The sequence below is a fragment of the Rutidosis leptorrhynchoides genome, chromosome 10, assembly GCF_046630445.1.
Source record: "Rutidosis leptorrhynchoides isolate AG116_Rl617_1_P2 chromosome 10, CSIRO_AGI_Rlap_v1, whole genome shotgun sequence".
NCBI lineage: Eukaryota > Viridiplantae > Streptophyta > Magnoliopsida > Asterales > Asteraceae > Rutidosis > Rutidosis leptorrhynchoides.
In genome coordinates, this window is record NC_092342.1 from 45824418 (window position 1) to 45844462 (window position 20045).

At 39.2% G+C, this 20045-nt stretch overlaps 1 pseudogene; it reads left to right on the forward strand.

The window, feature by feature from the left end:
• The first annotated feature begins 961 nt into the window (after window positions 1-961).
• LOC139870235 (3,9-dihydroxypterocarpan 6A-monooxygenase-like) lies at window positions 962-19148 on the forward strand (annotated as a pseudogene).
• The last annotated feature ends 897 nt before the right edge of the window (window positions 19149-20045 follow it).

Below are 20045 nucleotides of genomic sequence, written 5' to 3' on the forward strand. Positions count from 1 at the left end.
TAATTATTCGTACCAAGAAAATGATTGGGTGGGTGAGTGTCGAGATCGCGTTCAACCCCTTTCAGTGACTCATAACCGGCGTTTAAAAAAAATCAAGAAGGGTTTTAAAATTGAACTAAGAATGCGGAATTTAACAAATGTTTTCACTCATACAAATCAAGTGAATAAGCGTACGGATCAAGTTTTCTCTGTTTAAGATACCCATATGAGTTTTTTGTTTCTAAGACCACTCGTTACAGTCATTTTATAGGTGTAATTTGTGTGATGTGGCAAGCTAAAACGCCCACAATGACCCTGATTATGAGGCATTGTTGGGCAATACCGTAGGGGCGTGGGGCAAGTTTCAACGAGGAAGACAACAGACAATGCTCAATTTTGATCGGTTCCTAACTATTAATTTAATTTTCTATATATTCATCTTTTCACTCAACTAACAAATAGATTTTACCACATTTTGTACAACTATTTTCATAACCCTCTGTCATAACCTTACCCTTAATATAGACGTCTTCGACACATGTGCATAGTGTGCAACCGAAGAGGACCAAAAATTTGAGAGGGGTAAAAAAAAATTGAAAAATAATAATGCATGTATATGTATATATATACAGTAGCGGAAAATTATTCAAACAAAGATTTTAAATTGTAATTAGTTAGTTTAAAAATTACAAGCTAGAAGATCAGTTTGTTATTGTTTAGCCCTAGATAACCTAAGCCCAAGTCAACAAGTCTCATTTATTATTAATTTTCAGCCAAATAATAAGAGCTAATTTTTATGCTTCGAACAGCGCCTACAAAATTAATGAGACATACTTGACCCGTAACAACCCTCTTTTCTCACACATTTCCACGTCACATAGTAACTCTCCAATATTATTCACAAGATTTCTAAACATAACGAATAGTCTTAGTTACCACAAGATTTAGTAAAATTCAAACAAAGGTTGCTATAGTTATCTTGATGTTAACGTGTGGCTCAAACGGTGGACAATATCAATCATCAATCATATTCATAAAAGTGCGACTCAAATCAACTCTTGCTAGATCTCGAACTCCTCCGAGCCCATTCACATTTCCCATAATCGGACATCTTCATCTCCTTGGTCTAAAACCTCATCAAGTTCTTCACACACTTTCGAAGCGTTAAGGGCCAGTTTTTCAACTATATTTCGGCTTAGTATGATGTGTTACTTTTAGTTCACCAGAAGCAGCAAAAAATTGTTCAAAACGTATGATACTACGTTTCTAAACCGACCTTATAACTCAGGCGTTGATTTCGTTACATATGGTGGCAATGGCTTCACATTTGCTCCATACGGAGCTTATTGGAAATTTTTGAAAAAGATTGTAATGTCACAACTTCTTAATGGTAGAACATTAGACTCTTTACTTTCAGTTAGGCACAACGAAATAAATTGTTTGATAAAATATTTATCACATAAGGCGAAAGAAGGGAAGTTTGTTGAACTTGAATCAGAGCTTATGAAGATGACGAATAATATCATATCAAGAATGCTAATGATCAAAAGGTGTTCGGATGAAGCGGATGAGGCAGGGGACATAAGAAAAATTGTTAGTGAGTTTGGTGAAGTTATGGGTACTTTTAACCTTTGGGATCATATATCAGATCATATATGGTTCTTTAAGAATATAGATTTACAAGGTATACAAAAAAAAATCAAAGGAGATTCATAAAAGATTCGATATTTTGATATATATATATATATATATATATATAAACTTAATGGAGCGTGAAGAATCAAGAAAGCGTAAGGACATAAGACAAGTCAAGGACATGATGGGTGTTTTACTCGATATCACTGGAGATGAGAGTATGGAGATCAAGTTGACATGAGAGCAAATTAAAGCGTTCATTTATGTAATAATGTTAATACTCACTACAAAAACAAAAAGTTTCATTTTTGACGTTTTTAAGCATGAATAACTTGACATGTTTTTAACAATTATAAGTGTTGCAAAGTTTCTGACACTCAAAAGCGTCAAAAACGATAGCACAGTGACACTTAAAAGTGTCAAAATGTTAATAATACTTCAAAATTTTGACACCAGCTGATCGGACTGGGGCTTACCAGAAGTTCCTCCACCACCGTATGTATATACATAATCCACACGCGACGGACGCGTCATTCACATATATATACACCACGGTTTTCTAGGCCACCACATGAGGAACCCAACCCGCAGGTTGATCTCTCCTACCGAGACCACCACACAATAGGGACGCACTGGGCTCCAGCAGACAAGCATCAACCAATATGCAGTCATCACAATGTACTAACTATCCACAACAATAAGTATATCTAACAAGCATGGCAGTCATAATATAACATGCTACTATATACTATATTCTCCAGTTAGTCCCACTCACCGATTACCAGCAAACGAGAAGGTATTCAGCTATCTAATCACTGAACCATCTCTTTCTCCTTTTCTCCTGAGAAAAACATATACACAAGTTAGTTTCTGTCTGTTAACCCCAAATAACTCAATACAGAAATTTTTGTCAGAAAAAGTATCCGCTAAAATTTTTTTGCTTAACACTTTATGCACTTTCAAAATTTACATCAAAATCATCAAAATAAAAACGGGCAGCATAACGGCTAAAAATCAACCCTTGGTAAAATATTTCACTACCCAAGACACTCGGTCGACTGTCTCTGACAGTCGGCCGACTGTCTTCACTCACTCGGTCGATGGTCTTACACAGACACACTCGGCCGTGGGTCATACACAATCCGTCGATGGTCTCGTCGATCGGTCGAGTGTCAGGAGACACTCAGCCGACCGTGTTCATCTGCAGAAGCTGAAAACAAAGTGACGGGTTTCACCCAAAATTGCCCAATTCTTGCTCTAAAGTTCGATTATGACCTCAAAACTGACCAAATCAAAGACACTATACATTAAGAAACATAAACCCACAAGATTTAGACTCAAACAACATCAAATCTAACCACTTTGACCCAAAATACACACTTTATAAAACTAACACAAAAACCCCATTTTCTGCAATTTCAACTTTTTCTGCAGTTGTCTGAACAATTTCGGGACCTGAAAATTGTTTCTCACCTGCTTCTAACCAACACGTAGGAGTTCTGCATTTTCGACCATATAACATTTCATACGGTGGCATTCCGATACTCGAATGATATGAATTGTTGTAAGCAAACTCTATCAGTGGAAGATGCGAATCCCAAGAACCACCATATTCTAAGACAAACGCTCTCAACATGTCTTCTAATGTCTGAATCGTCCGTTCACTCTGACCGTCTATCTGTGGATGATATGATGTACTTAGATTCACACGTGTACCCAAATTCTGTTGTAAACTGTTCCAGAAGTTCGATACAAACCTAGTATCTCTATCGGAAACTATTGACAATGGTATACCATGTCGACCAACGATCTCTTTCAACTACAATTCTGCCAAATCACTTAATGAAGCTGTTTCACGAGTAGCTAAAAAGTGAGCACTCTTTATTAAACGATCCACAATCACCCAGATCATGTCGTGTCCTTTCTGGGTTCGGGGTAACTTGGTTACAAAATCCATCGTTATATGATCTCATTTCCACTGAGGAATTTCTAACTGTCTTAGAGATCCATACGATTTCTGATGTTCTGCCTTAACTTGCGCACAAATATGATATTTTTCGACAACATTTGCAACATCTGTCTTCATTGTCGGCCACCAATACAATGTTTTCAAGTCTCTATACATCTTTGTACTACCTGGATGCACTGATAATCTCGATTTATGCGCTTCAGTAAGGATTAATTCCCTCAAATCTCCAAGCATAGGCACCCAAATTCGATCTTTATAGGTCTTTAATCCTCTAGAATCATTGCATAGGTCAAATTTTCTTTTAGTCATTTGTTCAGTCTTTAGGTTTTCGTCATTCAAAGCTACTAACTGAACGGTTTTCAATCGATCAATCAAGTCTGAAACTATTTTAATTCTCATAAATCTAACATTTTCGATGGTTTTCTTGCGACTCGGAGCATCTGCGACCACATTTGCTTTACCCGGATGGTACTTAATCTCACAATCGTAGTCTTTAATCAATTCTAAACATCGACGTTGACGCATATTTAATTCCTTCTGCAAAAAGATATATTGAAGACTCTTATGATCTGTATAGATTTCACAATGTGTACCATACAAATAATGTCTCCAAAGCTTCAAAGCAAACACAACTACAGTTAACTCTAAATCGTGAGTAAGGTAGTTTCGTTCATGATTCTTCAACTGTCGTGAAGCATACGCTATAACTTTATTTCTCTGCATCAAAACGCAACCCAGACCTGCACATGACGCATCGTAGTAGACCACAAAATATTCTGTTCCCTCTGGTAAAGCTAAAACTGGCGCTTGACATAACAACTGTTTGAGAGTCTGAAACGGCTTTTCTTGTTCATCAGTCCATCGAAAGGCTACATCTTTTCTAGTTAACTTATTCAACGGACCTGCTATTTTAGAGAAGTCTTTGATAAATCGGCGGTAATAACCTGCTAAACCCAGAAAACTCTTAATTTCTGTCGGCGTTTTTGGTGAGTTCCAATTCATTACGGCCTCTATCTTAGACTGATCTACTTTAATACCCTGTTCACAAATCACATGACCCAGAAACTGTACTTCCCGCAATCAAAATTCACATTTGGAGAATTTAGCGTACAACTGTTCCTGTTTCAGAAGCTCTAACACCAACCTCAGATGCGTAGCATGATCTTTCTCGATTTTCGAATATATCAAGATATCATCTATGAAGACAATCACAAACTTGTTAAGATACTGACGACACACCCTGTTCATGAGATCCATAAACACTGCTGGCGCGTTTGTTAACCCAAATGGCATAACTAAAAATTCGTAATGACCATATCTAGTTCTGAACGCTGTTTTCGGTATATCACTATCTGCAACACGTACCTGATGATACCCTGAACGTAAATCAATCTTTGAAAAGTAGGAAGCACCCTGTAACTGATCAAATAAGTCATCTATTCTTGGTAACGGATACTTATTCTTGATTGTTCTCTTATTTAAGTCGCGGTAATCTATACACATACAAAGAGACCCATCTTTCTTTTTCACAAACAAAACAGGAGCACCCCACGGTGAAGAACTTGGTCGGATAAACCCCTTATCTAACAGTTCCTGAATCTGAGATATCATTTCTCGAATTTCTGACGGAGCTAATCTGTAAGGAGCTTTTGTAACTAGCGTAGCACCGGGAACCAAATCAATTTTATACTCTACTTCACGTACTGGAGGTAACCCTGGTAAATCATCTGGAAATACTTCTGGAAATTCTGACACAATGGGAATATCGGTCACCTGCTTCTTCTCTTTCTTAACATCAATCACGTAGGCTAAGAATGAATCACACCCTTTCGTTATTGCCTTCTGAGCTTTCATTAGGGAAACCATAGGAAAGTTAAATCCACTGCGCTCTCCCCTAGCTATCACTCGGGATCCGTCGGCCAAACGGAAAGAAATCATCTTCTTATCACACTTAATATTAGCCCTATTAGCTCTTAACCAATTCATACCTATGACTACATCAAAGCTAGGTATAGGCATCAGCAAACAGGTTAAAGGGAAGGAATGGCCATCAATTTCGGTGGTAAGTCCAGACACAGATGATGTGCATGGAACCATTTTATCATCAGCTACTTCTATTCCCAAAGGCGCATCTAACATCCTAACAGGCAACTTCAACTTATCACAGAAGCCTAAGGACATAAAAGATCGATTCAATTTAGAATCAAATAACACACGAGCTGGCAAGGAATTAACCAAGAACATACCAGTAATGACGTCATCGGTAGTGGTTGCAGCGTCTACCGTCATCTGAAACGCCCTTGCCTCTGCTGTTGAAGGATTCTTTCTTTTCTGCCCGGCGGTAGAAGCAGAAGATCCCCCAGAAGTTGCTGACCTCGCCCCTGACCCTACCCCAGAACAGGCTCTCGACGCAGATGGACAATTCGCTGATCTATGACCTACCTGATGATAAGTCCAACACACATCGGACTTAAAGGAACAAGTTGTTGTTTCATGACCTACTACTTCACATCTCAAACATCTTCTGGTCATTGGAGAACATGGACCGGCATGAGTCGACTTACAAACATTACACCAACCAGACTGACTAGAACCCAATCCACTCATACCAGACTTACTTTTCTGTTTAAACCCACCTGACTTCTTACCACGAAAACCCAATTGCTTACTTGACTATTGAGTAGACTGACCACCAGTTTGACTTTCTGATTTTCCCCCAAAAGGTCCACCTTTTGAACTTTCTCTTTTCGCTGCCATTATATCACCTTCTGTAACTTTAGCCATCCCATGAGCCTGTGCCAATGTGGTTGCAAATCTCGCAACTGTTCTATATTCTGGCTTAATCACCCGCATAAAATGCTGAATCTTATCCTTTTCAGTCGGTACCCACTGTTGAACAAACCTTAACTTCGATGTAAAATCTATGAAAACCTCATCAATTGTCATACTTTCGGTCATTTTCATACTCAGGAACTCAGTTTTCAATCTTTCCATCTCATACTCAGAACAATACTGCTCACGAACCTTAGCAGCGAACTGTTCCCAAGTTATCTGACTGATCTGTTCTTTGGTTAAATATGCAGTAATAGAATCCCACCACTCCATTGCTTCACTTTTGAGAAGCCTACTAGCAAACAGTACCATAGATTCAGGCTCACAAAAACATGCTTCCAACGCTCTCTCTACTTCTCTTAGCCAATTAAGGGTCATTATAGGGTTTGTGTGACCACTGTACTCAGGAGGTTTGCAGTCCATAAACTGTTTATAGGTACACTTCCTTCTTGTCTCAGGGACTTGAAATGGGTACATCATTTGATTAGAAAAAGTCTGGTTAAACGGAAATGGAATTTGATAGTTTTGATAGGTATTTTGTGGAAATTGTGACTGAGAACTGCCACCGGCTTGATTATAAAAGTTAGGAGGAAAGGTTGTATTTAACGCAGTGGTATTAGGGTTCCATTGCGCCCGTTCTTGTTCTAATTCTTTGATTCTCTCTTGAGCTTCTAATAACCGACTTAGAAGTTCTATTACTTCTTGAGAAGTTTCTTCTTCTGAAGATACATGTCCATCTTCGTCAGGGGCTTTGAATGTACCAGTTCCAGGGGCAGCAGGGGTAGTAGCGTTAGCTTCATTATCTGTCATTGCTGCACTACCACAACACTCACACCAAAGCTTAGTATAAATTCTGTTAATACTAACAACTAACACATATCCTGTCATAATACTCACTTAACCCATCCCCAGCATGTTATGTCTGACATGACTCTTCTAAGTTTGGGAACATGACATGTAGATCACAATGCACATGCTGCCAAACTCAGCTCTGATACCAACTTGTGACACCGCTAATTTTTTTTAATACGTGGCAGAAGCATTTATTTATTAATTACAAAATAAACATTAACTATTGCTAAGACAACCAGTGTCACATGTCATTACAAAATACATGTTTATTCGGAGAAGATGTAGTTACAATCTGTTTTCAAAAGAACACAGTTTAAACTATAAAAGATCACATCAGAGTTAATCCTGTCAAACATAACATCACCATGCCCGTCTTCTCCCAAAAAGCACTATCTACAAAAGCTATCAACCTGTAGGGAGGAGATGGAGGGGAATTAGCACGAAGCTAAGTGAGTACGACTAACGACAGGCCATAGCATACATAAGTGTTATACTAATCATGTCACAATAGTCTAACACACAAACATCACCCAAGTGCCGTCTACAGAGACTCTGGCGGCTCGGCCAAACCATTAACCACCAGCTGATCGGACTAGGGCTTACCATAAGTTCCTCCACCACCGTATGTATATACATAATCCACACGCGATGGACGCGTCATTCACATATATATACACCAGGGTTGTCTAGGCCACCACATGAGGAACCTAACCCGCAGGTTGATCTCTCCTACTGAGGCCACCACACAATAGGGACGCACTGGGCTCCAGCAGACAAGCATCAACCAACATACAGTCATCACAATGTACTAACTATCCATAACAATAAGTATATCTAACAAGCATGGCAGTCATAATATAACATGCTACTATATACTGTATTCTCCAGTTAGTCCCACTCACCGATTACCAGCAAACGAGAAGGTATTCAGCTATCTAATCACTGAACCTTCTCTTTCTCCTTTTCTCCTGAGAAAAATATATACACAAGTTAGTTTCTGTCTGTTAACCCCAAATAACTCAATACAGAAATTTTTGTCAGAAAAAGTATCCGCTAAAAATTTTTTGCTTAACACATTATGCACTTTCAAAATTTACATCAAAATCATCAAAATAAAAACGGGCAGCATAACGGCTAAAAATCAACCCTTGGCAAAATATTTCACTGCCCAAGATACTCGATCGACTGTCAGAGACAGTCGGCCGACTGTCTTCACTCACTTGGCCGAGTGTCTAGTCACTCGGTCGATGGTCTTACACAGACACACTCGGCCGTGGGTCATACACACTCGGTCGATGGTCTCGTCGATCGGTCGAGTGTCAGGAGACACTCGGCCGACCGTGTTCAACTGCAGAAGCTGAAAACAAAGTGACGGGTTTCACCCAAAATTGCCCAATTCTTGCTCTAAAGCTCGATTATGACCTCAAAACTGACCAAATCAAAGACACTATACATTAAGAAACATAAACCCACAAGATTTGGACTCAAACAACATCAAATCTAACCACTTTGACCCAAAATACACACTTTATAAAACTAACACAAAAACCCCATTTTCTTGAAGATTAAAGCATGAAAACTTGTGATTCTTACCTTGAAAGAATCAGTGAATCACAAGGAACACAAAGATGTAAATGATTCGAGCTCTAAAACAAGGATTAGAAATTAGGGTTTGATTGTAGGTGAAAGGAAGGTACGGGAGTGTTTTGGGAATTTTCTGGAAAATGTAAGAAGGGGATAGACATCAGTCTATTATTTGGGATTAAATCCCATACTGTGTAACTCAAATGTATTTATCAGTTATCTGATATCTTTCGTACATCATTTGGCAACCCAAACAAAGTTCAAATTAAATAAACAAACCTGTTCTGTGACCCTTGTCACAAACTAGTCCTAATCACATCATTAAATAATAAATATTAAATAAAAAAATAAAAACATATAGTAACACATTACTAACTTAAGGGCAATCTAGTAATCTTACATCTAGGCCCGATTGAGGATGTTACACAAACCAATGCTTGTAGTTTGAAGTCGACTTGGCAGCCATCTAGTCTGTGTGGCGCTTGGCTAGGGGAAAACCAATTCCCTTCGCCTGCCGTTGATGTCTAGCCTTGTAATCAAACAGGCTTCTGCCGCACGGGGGCTAGAGGACACCCCTTAAGTAGGCAAAAAACGCATACAAAAAAGAAAGCGATAAACAACAAAAGTATGCGCGAGTAAACATTTGTTAAAATTAATAATGATTACAACCGTGACACATCCAAACGAACGGAGAATACATAGAAAAAATAATGTGCTAAAAAAAATTGGAGTGATCAGGTCCATCCAGCTACATATAACATTTTTTCAACAATGTCGCGTGCCAAGTGCGTTTGACGGGTTTTCCATCTAATGTCTCGAGATGGTATGCCCCGGTGTTGCTTGCTTTTGCTACCCTATACGGACCTTCCCAGCGGGGGCCCAATTTCCCAGTATCCTCCGCATGACTTGCGTCATTCTGACGCCAAACTAAGTCCCCGCACTTATAAGAGCGCGAACGCACACGCTGATTGTAGTACTTTGCAATTTTCTGCTTGTTATTGCTTCGTTTACTGCCGCAGAGAGTCTGCATTCTTCAAGCAGATTATGATTTTCCCGCAAAGCTTCTGAGTTATTTTGTTCGTCAAAATTCTGTATGCGGAACGTTGGTACCCTAACTTCTGCGGGCACAACAGCTTCTGATCCATAGACCAAACTGAACGGAGTCTCACCAGTGCTTGCTTTGGGTATTGTTCTATGCGCCCACAAAACCTTTGGTAGCTCATCCACCCAACCAATGCGACCATGACCCAATCTAGCTTTGATTCCAGCTACTATATCCCGGTTGGTGACTTCGCACTGGCCATTCGCCTGCGGATGCGCAACGGAAGTAAAGGTTTGCTTAATATTAAGCTCCGCGCACCAACTACGAAAAGGATCCCCCGCAAACTGTGTACCGTTATCACTAACGATTTCGTTTGGTATGCCGAATCGACAAATAATGTCTTCCCATACAAAATTTCGCACCCTCTTTCCTGAAATCGTTGCCAGCGATCGCGCTTCAACCCACTTAGTAAAATAGTCAATTGCAACAATCAAGAATTTGATGTTTCCTGCGTGTGCAGAGTAGGCGTAAGATACTGACGTAAATAGCATACGGTATAAAATAAATGAGAATATTACCTCGACCTTTTAGAAATGGTCCGACTATGTCAATTGCCCATTTATAGAATGGCCATGGTGAGGAGACTAGTATCATAGGATGTGCAGGTGACCTGCTGATAGGTGCATGTATTTGGCAAGATTCGCATTCCTTCACTATTCGCGCGGTATCTGCGTACATAGTGGGCCAATAATAACCTAGCCGCATAATTTTTGTCACAATAGACCTGCGCCCCGAATGAAGAGTGCATGCACCTTCATGCACCTCGCGTATAACCTCCTCTGCTTTTTTCGGGCCAATACACCTTAAGTGCGGCCCTAAATAATTTTTTCGATATAGGACGTCACCCTCAAGGGCATACAGTGGTGCCTTGGTGCGGACCTTCTTCGCATCAATGGAATCCGCAGGTGATGTGCCGTCCCGCAGGAAAGCAATAATAGGTGTCATCCATGTTGAGCTGGATTCCTCAACAGGTGCTACCAAAGGCATCATAACAATGGATTTCTCATGCAGTTCTTCTATAAGAACTTTCTTCCCCAGATGATCAAAAGCCAAAGCAGCCAATTTGCTAAGCGCATCCGCTTTCTTATTTTGCCCCCGCATTACGTAGGAGATCTGAAAAACTAAAAAACTGGTCAGCGAGGTTATGAACAAGCGATAAATATTGATGTATGTCAATGTCGTGCGCTTCAAAGTCCCCGCTGACTTGACTACATGCCAGCTTTGAATCCCCATAAGCGTACAGAATTTTAACATTCAATTTATGCGCATACCTGCTAACAGAGCCTCATATTCTACTTCGTTGTTTGTAACAGCAAAATTAAACCGTAGCGCATATGTATGCTCTTCGCCATCTTGACCAGTTAAAATTACACCCGCACTCGCGCCAGCTGCGCTGCAGGCACCATCTGTGCATAATTCCCATGGTGACAAAGTTGGTGCAGGCGTATCTTGATGTTCTGTTAATGCCTCGACATCCGCAGGTAACTCTGCTAGGTAATCCGCGAGTATTTGACCCTTAACCGCGCTTCGCGAAGAAAAATTTATTTCATGCTACCCTAACTCAACAGCCCATTTAGCCATTCGGCCAGAGATTTCATGTTTATACAGCACCTGAAACATAAGATGATTGCGTTAGTCAATGCGGTATTCCCGGTCATTGCCGCAAATTAGGTTTTTACCAACCTGCTTGATCGGCTGATTAGTTAGAACCACAACTAGGTGTGCTTGAAATATCGGCACAAACATCGCGCCATGTGGACTAGCGCATATACTAGCTTTTCTATTGGTGCATAGTTTACTTCGCTTGCTGTCAGCGTCTTGCTTATAAGTAGATCGGCATTTGCGTCTGAGAAAACCTCAGCATTAATTGTATACGAATTAAATAATTCATAAGTAAAAGGAAATGGATTACCTTCCCGCGATCTGCGATAAGAACCGAGCTGATAGCCTCTTTTGATGCCGCAAGGTACAGCTTAAGCGTTTCTCCTGATACTGGCGCGGTGAGTGTTGGTAATTCAGCGAGCACCTTCTTCATCTCCTGAAAGGCTGATTCTACTTCCTGAGTCTATACAAAGTCTTTTTTCTTTAAACAATTCTTCAAAGTATTGAAGAATGGCAATTGCCGCTCTGCGGCCTTCGACAAAAACCGCGTGATTGCCGCAAGCTTCCCGGTGAGACTCTGCACGTCTTTCTTTATCTTCGGAGATGGCAAACTATCAATGGCTTCAATCTTTTTGGGATTTGCCTTGATTCCCCGCGCTGTCACCACATGACCTAGAAACTTGCCTTCTTCTTCCCCAAAACTACATTTGAGCGGGTTAAGCTTCATGTTTATCCTGCGTAGAGTTGCAAACGTTTCTAGAATGTCTGCGAGCATTTCTTCTTCAGTGTTGCTCTTAATTACCAAATCGTCAACGTACGCTTCAAGATTCCTACCAATTTGGTGTTTGAATGCCGCATCAATTTTGCGCTGATATGTTGCGCCTGCGTTTTTTAATCCGAAAGGCATCTTCGTATAGCAATAAATACCCTGTGGCGTATGAAAAGTAGTTTTGTCCTCATCTTCCGCAGCCATTAAGATTTGGTGATAACCCTTGTATGCGTCCAGAAAACACTTGTACCGGAAACCTGACAATGATTCCACCTTCCAGTCTATCTCCGGGAGAGGGTAGTTATCCTTAGGACATGCTTAATTAATGTCTTTAAAATCAACGCACATCCGCCAATTACCGTCAGCCTTCTTGACTAACATAGGATTAGCAACCCATGTCTGATAGCGTACTTCCCGCAGAATGTTTGCTTTGACAAGGTTATCTACTTCTGCGCACAACCAATCACTGCGTTCAAGAGCCATATGCCTCTTCTTTTGTCTAACCGGCGTGAGTGATGGATTAACATTCAATTTATGTTCCGCAATATCTCGCGGAACCCCAGTCATGTCTGATTCGCGCCATGCGAAAACATCTGCGTTTGCGGATAATATTCCATGTAACTTAGCCTTGGTTTCAGCTGACAAACCTGCTCCGATTTTAATTCGCTTATCCGGATGTAAACGATTTGCTATGACCGCACAGTTTGCGAGTTGTTCCCCCACGCTGGGAGTGCTGATAGGCACAACTGAGCCACACAACTCGGTTGTTTGATGTGACGCAATCGTGGCAACGCCTCCCACTGTAGGAAACTTAATCAAGCCATGCACCACCGATGGTATAATGTTAAAATGCCATATGAAGTTTCTTCCTAGCAGCGCGTTATAACGCGAAGTCGATCAAACCACATAAAAATCAACCAACTCATGTCTGACCATCTGCAGATTCCTGTCATCCGCAAGCTCTACCACCAGCTCTATCCGCCCTAACGGCCATGAGCTTTCTCCGGAGAACCCAGATAACGTAATATCAGACTGGCGTAGCTGCGTCTTAACTTCTGCAGGAAGGAAACGATAGCAATGCTCGTACATAATGTCAACGCCACTCCCGGTGTCAACATGCATGCGTTTAATTTGTACTCCGCAAGTAGGGATGCGACACTTGATGATAATGGGCTCGTTAACTGTGTCGATTGACATTACAGGAGGAAACGTGATTGGGAGAAGTTCCCAGTCATGGTGATCATTGTACTTTCTCCGCTGGCTAACTTTCTCTGCGTCGACCATATTAATGGTTAAGTCGGCGTTTTTTGTGTTATCAACTTTTTGCCATGTGAAAGTTTTAGCCTTCGACCCTTCTTCTGCGGATTTTCCCTTGTCTTTCTTAGGTGGTTTTAGGTTATCCAATTTACCTGCGCGTAGTGCCTCGAGCACTCGTTCCATCAAGTTTTTACATCGATTAGTGTCATGCCCGTAATCGTCATGGAATTCGCAATACTTTGTTTTATCCCTCTTTCCAAATTCTGTAAGCGGAGTTGGAACCGCAAAGGTCGCGCACACTGGTTCGGTTGCCAAAATTTCTTTTGGCGTTTTAGACAAACTTTTAAGCAGCGCATAGTTCTGATTATTGATGCCGCGCTGATTATTGTTTCGATAATTGCCACTTGATTTCCCTTTATCATTCCTGATAGGACCACCGCTAGGATACCTTCCGCGAGAGTTGTTGCCACGATTTGGATCGCGCGAACGATCATCATCGTCTTTCCTCTCGTTGCGTGAGCTAGCTGTTGGAATATCATTATCTTCGCCACTCCGCATATAGTCATGGCATTCATTAAGCGCTTCAACATAAGTTGTTGGGACTGTATGGCGCAGACGCCTTACCAGTGTTGGATGACGTTCTGAGTTTATACCATGTATGAGTCCAGAAATCTGTTGCTCTGGCTTGAGATCTGGTATGCGCAAACACTCATTAGTATATCTTGTGAGAAATTCACCCAAAGATTCCTTGAATTTCTGCACAATATCATGACATTCGATATGAGTGCGTTTGCGTGGCCTCCGATTCTGATATTGCAGCAAGAACTTCGTCCGCAGATCCATGAATCCGGATATGCTACCTGATGGGAGCTTATTAAACCATTCGCGAGCAATGCCTTGCAGCGTCATGGAAAATATCTGACATGCGACCGGATCCACCCAGCCTTGGGTGCGCATTGCGCCCTCGAAACGCTGCAGGAAGTCATCCGGATCAGTCAAACCATTATAAGTACCCAACGTAGAGGTATCTTTAGCGCTGATGGAAACGGATATGCAGTTATATGCGGAGGAAACTTATCAAAAGTAGTTGGTTGCTCAAAAGGTGGTTTAACAGGGTCACCTTTGAGCCCTGCGAAGAAACGCCTCATCATATCCTGAACAAAATCAGGTTGTGAAAATAGGTGGACCATGTCAGGAGGTGCCGCCTGCATAAATTGGCTTGCGAGATTCGCTGCCCCTGAATATTTTGCCAAGGCTGCCCTGGCGTCTGCGGATACAACCAAGGCTGATGCATTGGGAAAGAAGGTAGGCTTGCCGGCGCAGAGTATACGGGTAGCTAAAAAGATGCCGAAACCTGTTGCGCAGATGCCTGCGAGGCCTGAGGATATGCCGCTATAAGCCCAACCGTATACGCAGTGCTTTGCTGTTCTGCGGTTATCGGCGTCCAATGAGAATTTGCATCCGGAATGACACCGAACCCCTAACTATTAAGTAATGCCTGCGCATCTGCAGGAGTCAAAAACTGTGAAATTGGACGCGGTGGTTGCCAAGGTTGCAACGGTGTAAACGATGAATTCTGCTGAACACTCTGCGTCTGCGGAGGGATTGAAACCGTGGTACTATAAATAGGTGCCTGGCCGCAGCATACCACGTGCGGGCCTACTGTTTCACCGCTAGTGCCCACCAAGATGACCCTTGGAACCACCGCGGAAAAATCCAACCGCGTGGTGGTGACTGGCGAGTTTGCCCTTGGCGGTGTGATCCCATCTGGATATATCGGCTTATACCTCTGAAAAGGCTCGTCGGATACAGGCGGTTGATATGGCGCGTATCCCGCCCCCGTAGCTATAGCTTGCGTCTGCTGATTACCAGACTGCGTGTTTTGATTATCTGTTTGAGTGCGTTCCGATGATTCCCCGGAAGTCATGATACTGTTAACCTTGAGAAGATGCTAGATGATGTTGTTACGTAAGGTGTATACTAGGAGATGACTAGGTAACGTGATGATGTTTAGAATGATAGTTAGGGTTTGTATATATAGGCAAACCCTAATTCTAGAACCATCCGAGATAATGACAATCCTTTCCATAACAAACTCCCCCGAATCACGGATGTAATTATGGAAAAGATATTTACTTGATAGCCAAGTAATCGTTGTACTGGGAACAAAGGCATTAGATACGAATCCGCATACCGCATAACGCACATAAGTACACGCATACGCACACTAGTGGGTACCCGCATACATATGGGGTGCGCATGCGGGTTGCGGTATCATTAAACATATAAGTTAAATATAACAATTTCATGACCAAATGATTAATTGTGGTTGGTTCATAACTATTAATTTATTTTTATATCCTCTTTTCATGCAACTTGATTATTATATTTCACTACATCATTCACAATTTCCTTTTTAATAACCTTGTGCCAATAATCTTCTGTCACAACCTTACTACAACATTACCATGTCACATAATAAGTCTCTAATATTCCTCTCAAGAATTGTATATTGTATATTGTATATACATACTAATTGGCATCCCGACTTTAGTCATTTGGTGCCCAATTTCCTCAAAAACAACACAGCAAAAAAAAAAAAAAAAAAAAAAAAAATTCAACCCCTAAACTTTAACCCTTACAAAATTTCAGCCCCCCACATAGGGGTGTAACATGTAAAATTGTTATTTTAATTAAAAACTCTTAAACAAACCCTACCTAAATTTTTAACGAAACATATCTTCCCGCTCGTTTCGAGCTAAATTTTCCCGAAATCACCGTTCAACTCGAAATAATTTTATGAACACAACGCAACTAGCTATGCGCGAAACGGACTATTTTTAAAAATACTATATATTTCGGGATATATTTTTACATTTACATACATATATGATAAGCATATCAAACTAACCACATCATATCGATGGTTTTGTTCCTTTTTTTAAAAGATTTTTCTGGCATTAAAAATATTGAGTCCATTACGTATACTAGGTACTAACCACGTGTTTTCAACCATACCCGTAGCAACGCATTTTTCATTTTGTAAATACATAACGCTATTTTAAATATGAATATACAACCCGAAAAGCCACGCCGCATCGCCGGACCGGTATTTTTGTGGTTCTAACCGTAACAAATAGTTTAGTCACCTCAAGATTTAAAAAAAGGGTTCGACTATTGAAACGCACCCCATGCCCCACCAATCTTATAGCCTGACATCAGTATTACTCTCATCACTTTGTATATAATGAAATTAATTAATTTAATAATAATAAATACAAAAATACTTCATAACCATTACATCTTTTTAGTGTTTATTCGTAGTTTTACGCGTGATTTATTATAGACAAAATTACGCTCGTTATCCCTAAACTTGTATTCACCCTTCTCATGTCATCCTTAAACTTTTTTTTGCTGGCGTCGTCCCTGAACTTATACTTTGTAACTCTGGTCGTCCCTCCATCTATATTCCGTCCAATTTCTCTGTTAAACTGACTCATGTGCAAATCATGTGAGGGTTGAGGGACGACGGGCGTAATTTTTCTTTAAATCTAAATTTTATCTTTTTCACATCTTCTTCTCCACTCTCTCTCTAATATTACAAAACCCATATAAAACAAAAAAAATCCATTGTAGGAAGTCACCTGGACTTATGCAAAATGCTGAATGATAATTAAAGTAAAAAACACTTCAAATCCAAAAGGGCAAACTCCGGAGGTGTTAAAACTCTGACAAAATCGTTAATTCCATCACGACCCGAACTTTTCAGATCCGTAAATATATTAATAATTTCTATCTCCGATTTGAAATTTAGGGGTGTAAGTTTGGGTAGATTTGGGGGACTGGGTATGATTGAGATTAGTTCCTATACTAGCAATTAAGAACTTTTGTGAAAAATCATAGCTTCACATTTATAAATCATTATATGAATAGTAGTGGTATCATGTTCTTCATGAAAATTAATTTATACGATTAGTTGTTAGTATGCCTTGAATCCTTCATGTAAAACGTTCAAAATCACCTCCTTAATACTCGACTATCAACAATTCAACCAGAAACAACATCTAAATCACGAATTTGATGATGAATGAATCGTTGACTTTTGTATTTTGATGTTTGACCAGCAAATTCGTTCTCAATTCTTCAAGTTAGGATTTAAGCTTTTGCAGAGATTTTCACGATTAGATTTAGAACACAACTGCATTTTTACTTTTTGCTATAACATCTCAGATTGATTCGGAGCTCAAATCGGTTGATGAAGAACATAAACGATGAACACAATCTGAATTTCATTAGATTTGTTGTTGTAAATCTGATATGATGATCGACGAAGCTTAAGATTGAGATTAGGAAAAGTTTTCTGTAATCAATTCGATGTTAGAATCATCAATTATTGAAGTTCAATTTAGAGAGTGATGAAACTCATGAACACACGTACTGTAGCAGCAGCTTTTGAATCTGATTTTGTGAAACTTAAATGATAAAAAGACTGAAATACCCTCACATGATTCGCACATGATTCAGTTTAACTGAGAAATTGGACGGAATATAGACGGAGGGACGACCGGAGTTATAAAGTACAAGTTCAGGGACGACGTCAGCAAAAAAAAGTTTAAGGATGGCGTGAGAAGGCTGGATACAAGTTCAGGAATGACGAGCGCAATTTTATTGTTATTATATGGATGGGAGTACATACATGATACATGATAACATGAGCATCATAGTACATGAATACATAGTGCATACATACATGAATACATAATACTCCTTTTAATTTTATCTTCCACCTATCTTTTTTATTTAACTAACAAATATGTACTCTTTACCTAAATCAATAATTTAATTTTTTTTAACCTGACTTATCTTTATTTTTACTCATACTAAAATCATTCATTTTTTACTTTATTTTTTTAATATCTTATCTCGCTTTAACTCATACTAAAATAATAACGTAGTATTTTCATTTTTTTAACACAATAATTTAACTCTAACTCATACTAACTTATCTTTGTTTAACCCATAATAAAATAATAATGTAGTACTTACTCATTACATTATCTTTCACCCGTATATGTATAGTCTTTATAAGAAATCCATACATATGTGTATTAGTTTATATAAAAAATATTTACAAGTAATTGTTTTTATAACATTCAAAATTTATATCGGTTTATAACATTATAAGGAAAGTTATGTCTACGTGTGTCAGATTTTTTGACCGATCATATATAATATCTCATATAATTATACCCTAAACTATATATATATATATATATATATATATATATATATATATATATATATATATATATATATATATATATATATATATATATATATATATATATATATATATATATATATTTTATTTTTATTATTTTTTTTTTTTTTTGCAATTTCAGGTTTACAATAATTGTGAAAAGTTGACTGAATGGGTGAAAAATGAGTCACGTTTTCATAGTCAAGTTATTGTCATCAGAAGATCAAAAGGTAAAAATGGTTACTTAGTCAAGTTTAAGATGTTTTTATTTCGAGTTCTGCAGACTATGTATGTACTGAAGATGTGACTTTAAAATTTGAAAAGATGTGATCCACCTTATTAATAGAAAATTATCTATTATGTTTAATTTTTAATTGAATTTTACTAACGAAGACAACCCTTAGGACTGTCGTTAGTATGCATGAAATTGTCATACAAGAACATTATGTTAAGGTTTAAAGATTGATATGTTTATTGATTTGATTTCGTGAATGTAAAAGTACAATATATAAGACATAAAGACTATTCTAGAATCGGGTCTTAGCCCTTACAAACAAATGGGCCATAAGGAGAAACAACAATCGACGAATGCTCAAACTGGATCTAAACTCATCAAACAAAGCATGCGGGAGGCCAAACTGATATCTGGATGGCACATGAAGAACGTGGATCTGTCCCTGAGCAACCAAGTCTATCGAAGTGGATGTCGATCTTAATGTACTTGGTCCGCTGGTGTTGGACCGGGTTGAACGACTTATAGACAGAGTTGACGATATCACAGTAGACGAGAGGCTGATCTACCCAGGAAGTGCGAATTCCCTTTGGAGGGAGCTAATGATCTGTTGAAGTAACCCTGTAGATGATGCAGTTAGGGTGTTTTAACATAAGGTTGTACATGATACTTCAAATATTGTACATATGGCCATGGAGATGTTTTATCAAAAGGTTGTATATAATGCTTCATATATTATACAATTAACATGTTAATATTTTTATTAAATACAATTAATTATTTTAATGACATCATCATCATGGGGGCCTTAGAATTTTTCATTTTATTTTTGAATTTTTTTAAGCTTGGATAATCCTTATATATGACATAATCATTATAGAGATTTATTAGATACTAGTGAAATCACTCGTGGAACTACGAGTTTGTTTAAACAAAACAGTTTAATGATATGTTTTAGATATTAAGTGAACG